Source organism: Egretta garzetta, unplaced genomic scaffold, assembly GCF_000687185.1.
Source record: "Egretta garzetta isolate BGI_Z169 unplaced genomic scaffold, ASM68718v1 scaffold108, whole genome shotgun sequence".
Classification (NCBI taxonomy): domain Eukaryota; kingdom Metazoa; phylum Chordata; class Aves; order Pelecaniformes; family Ardeidae; genus Egretta; species Egretta garzetta.
This window is the reverse complement of record NW_009260614.1, coordinates 6,375,443-6,379,727: the sequence shown is the minus strand read 5'-3', so window position 1 is coordinate 6,379,727 and position 4,285 is coordinate 6,375,443. Positions and strand designations below refer to the sequence as shown.

General features: G+C 55.1%; 1 protein-coding gene across 1 annotated transcript in view; it reads right to left on the bottom strand.

Moving 5' to 3' along the window:
- Positions 1-4,285, bottom strand: part of MMP28 (matrix metallopeptidase 28) — a 17,831-nt gene that overhangs the window by 11,516 nt on the left and 2,030 nt on the right. The window lies entirely within an intron of this gene.

Genomic DNA, 4,285 nt, shown 5'->3' with positions numbered 1-4,285 from the left:
CTACCAGGGATGTCTGCAGGAGGTAAAACCCCCGCTCAGCACCCTGTTAGTGCAGCAGAATCAGAGTTAAAGCAATGAGGAATAAAAAGTGAAAGCGGCTGCTTCATTTCCCACACCCCAAAGGAGAAGGGGGCTGAGCACCAGGACCACTATGGACTGTCCCGGGACAGCCCGGCTCCTGCCCACTGCAGAGCCTTGGGCTTTTAAAACCTCTTCTCTCCTGGCTCATCCAGGGGTTATGGATGGGTGAGCGGGCAGGGAGAAGGGGGTTGGTGTTAACCTGCACTCCTGATTCAATCCCCCACCGTGCCCCTGCGGAGGCGGCAGCATCTCTCCCGGGCGCGGGCAGCACCGAGCCGGCCGCGCTTTGCCAGCCATCTGGCAGGGAGCGGGAACAGCTTCTGGATATGGCAACACAGGGTGCACCAGGGCCTCTCCCGCTTCTCTTCCTGCCCAAACCCTCTGCTCGCCATTAACAGTCATCTTCACGTCATCCCCAAATACGTCATCCCCAAACACGTCATCCTCCACGCCCTGCCTCCGCAGGCAGGGCAGGCACCTTCCACATGCTCTCTGCCTGCTGCTCGCCTCGTGGGAAGCCCTCCTTACCTCTTTCCCCAACCTCATCTCTTCCATCCAACGACTCGATCTCCTCCTTTACACCCCTTCTACATGGAGGATCCCCCTCTGGCTGCAGCACAGCAAGGACTGGATGCTCTTCATCCAGCCCCATCCAGAAAATTTGGCCCCATTTCCCACCAAACACATTTACCAGCTGCCCACCTCAGCTCATCTTGATGCAGCATCAGGCTGCAGCAGGAAAAGCCCGAGCGTGGCCAGAGTCACCCAGACACGGCACACCCGGTCCTGGTGAGCCAGAATAAATCACATGTGAGTAAGAGCCGTGCTGGCAGGAGAGAGCATCTGTTTGTCCACCAGGCAAAGCCGCAACATCTCTGCCCAGGGACGGACCGTGGAGCCTGGACATGCCATCTCCCCAGCCATACGGGGATAACTCCTCCCTTTACGTGGGTACCAGGAGGCAAAATACAGCAGTGACTCAGGATGCTCACGCCAGAGAAGAGGATTACAGGGACTGGGGAGCCTCACAAGGACAGGGCGGCAAGGAGGTTTGGTAGCCCTGAGAGAGCAGTCCGGAGAGGAGAAGGTATCTGGCCATCTTTCTCATTGTGTTTTTATAACGTTCTCCTCCAGAAGTAGAAAATCACCAGCTACATATATGGACGCAGTGCTAACATCACTGCAGATAAATGTGAGATACAAAGCACCCAGACAGAAAGTCCTGGGACTCAAAACATGGCACAGTCTAAACCTTTCTTACTGTGATTTTGCTTTCACTTAGCTTCTAAAACTAACAACTCAAAGCTGTTTCCTCTCCTGTAACCTAACACAATCCCATTCTTAAAGCATGAAAATACTTTTTCCCCACTGTGATCTCACGAATGTTTGACACCCCATCTGGACAAGTCAGGGTGCATGGCAAAAAAGCAGCAGCTATGCCAGCAGCTGCTCTTGAAGGCCACCAAAACGTACACAGGCCAGTGACTTTGTTATTGCTGCCCAGACCTCCTTCAGCTTCTGAAGTCCAACCAAAGCGGCACTTTCCCTGTCTTTTCTGACCTGCGTCACGCTGAGGCTCTCGCACACAGGCACCAGCTCTTGGGCTGCAAAACCACCAGGAGAAATGTTACAACATTTCTAGACGTGGTTATGGTGAGCTCCAGGTGATGTTAGTCCTGGAAATACAGAGCCACAGGAGAGGGATGTGCCGACCCTGCCCTGTGCGAGGTGTGTATTAGACAGCAGAGTGTAGCAAGTCCCCTGGACCAGGGAACCCAAGAGCCCCAGGCCACAGCATCCTGCACCCAAACCCATGCTCAAGACCCCCTCCAGCACTGCCCGTGCCCTGCACACCCCCCGGACACCAGCCAGGCTCTGGAAGGGCTGGGTGGAAGCTGGCACCAGCCTGTTAAACCTCTCCAGAGGCTGCAATGCAAAGCCTGGCCGTTCTGGGAAAACCCCCTCCCTCCTGCCCCAGATGGGGAAATGCTCTTTTCCATACAATGGGAAAAGAAAAACAGCAGGAAACCAAGAGCCGAGCATTAATATGAAATATGCCCGGCTCCCCCTCCACACAAGGAAGGGAGAAGAGGAAAGGTCCGGCTGCCCGGGAAGCAGTGCCGAGGCAGAAAAGCCTTCAGGGCTGCAGCAGGGACAGCGGGAGGACGGTTTAGGGGAGACGGGGGGGAGCTTCCCATCTCAGGGCTCTGATGGGGAGCTGGTTACAACCCTGGAAACATCTCTGTGAGAGCTAAAGCCAAGGAAACACCTTGCCCTCGACCACAGGCATCCCAGGTGGAAGACGGCCAACAGCAAATACAATTAGATCTCCCTCCCTGGAAACTGGGACAACAAGAGTGCAGAGGCAGCAGGCTCCGGTCCCGCCTGCCCGCCCCTCCAGACACTCCTGGCAACTTTCCACCAGTTCAGTATCAGAGAAGCCTCACACTGGGCTCCCGTTGACCGTGGTCCCTTCTGCCCTGCCTGGGCACAAACCCCATCTCTCCCTTCCATAGCCCGGCAGCGGAGGGAAGCAATCCCGTTCTGCTGAAGGGCAGGCAGGCATTTTGTGCCATGGTTACAGAGGATGCCGGCTGCAAGCTGCACCTCCAAGGTCTTCTTGGTTTTAAGCAGGAGATGACAGCAGCCTGGAGAGCCAGCCGAGGTGGGTCCTGGGCCCCAGTGCCCAGCAGCCCCAGGCTCCATCCCTCATCATTTCACAGCCGAGAGGGACACAGGAGAAGCTGCAGCTCCTGCTTTTCAGCCTCAGTTTCCCCCCACAGCACAGACACAAGGAGAGCTGATCCCTGGGACAAGCACGTTTTGGCACAGCCGCAGAAGGAGTGCAGCTCCTCCTGCCCATCGGGTCGCTGCCTGCCAGAGCCCTGCCCTCAGAAGATGTCAAGGTGCTTAAAAATGTTCATTTATTTCCACTCTCCCAAGCCCCGTCCCTGCCTGCAGTCACAAACCCTTAGGCAGAGCCCTTGTGCCTCTTTTGTTTAAGTGTGTGCATAAGTATCTATATAAATATTATATAGAGAGACACAAGAAGGGAGATAGCAAGTACAGAGCTTGGTTGTCCTCTGGTTTAAAAGACAGTGAAACATCAGCTAATTCTGTATGTTAATGACGGAGGCTGATTAAAACCCCGTATCTTGTCTCATTGCTGGGATGCTCCCCCACTATGCCTAATCCTGGCCTGAAGGAATCTCTTCTTCCACCTACCTACCCCTCCTGAAAAATCTATTTTAGCTGGAAATTATCTACCTGGCACTGAAAATGTGGAGCTGGGGAAATACTGTGCCCAGCGTCTTTTAAGATCCTTCCCTTCTCACACTTGATTTTCTGGAGCTGAGAAGCAGGGGCAGCAGGCCAGGACTGCAGCAGGTCTAACTAAAACTCCTCCTGGTTTCAGTTAACCCAGACCTTCAGGATGCTGAACCTGAGCTAGCTCCCTGCCTCCCCGTCTGCCTGGACAGGAGGGATGGTACGGGACAGGAACCATAAATACTGCATCACTTGAAAGGAAACAAATGCCACAAAATTCACTGGGCTTGCTGTTACCTGCCTGTGGGGCTGGCAGATCGCTCTGCTTGCTTGGGTGTTAAATACAGGAATATCTCATTAGCAATTACTACAATTCACCCCTGCATTTGAAACCAGCTCGCAGCTTTGCCCTGGCACCCCAGGCTGCACCACCCAGCCACAGCTCTTGCATCACCAAATCCGTCTGAATGCGACCCAAAGCACTTGGGGAAAACCGGGGAAATCACAGGGCTTGGCCAAACTTTTCCCTGCGAATACCAGAGCAGCTGACAAACCAGTTTGGTCACGCAGACTCGTTGTGCTTTCATGTCTAGGGAGAGAAAGGAAAGAAGGCGCTTGGTCTTCACCCTCCATTGGGATGGGAACCGGGGGGAAGGCGACGTGCCCGCTCCAGGCCCCGTGCCTGGCGGGTGGTATTTGCCGGAACAAGTGGGGATTGTTCGGGGGGGGAGAGCTGGGAAGAAAGCAGTGACTCACGGGGCTGTTAATCACACTGGGGGGCACCACCGGGTGCCTCAGCACCGCTTGCCATGTCCCCGCTATCAGCAGTGACTCTGAGCCATGATCTCATGGGTGTCCCCACTCTCCCATGGGTTTACACCCTCTCCCCAGCCACGCAGAGCCCAGCAGGGCCTCGCACCTGAGTAATTCCTCCTCC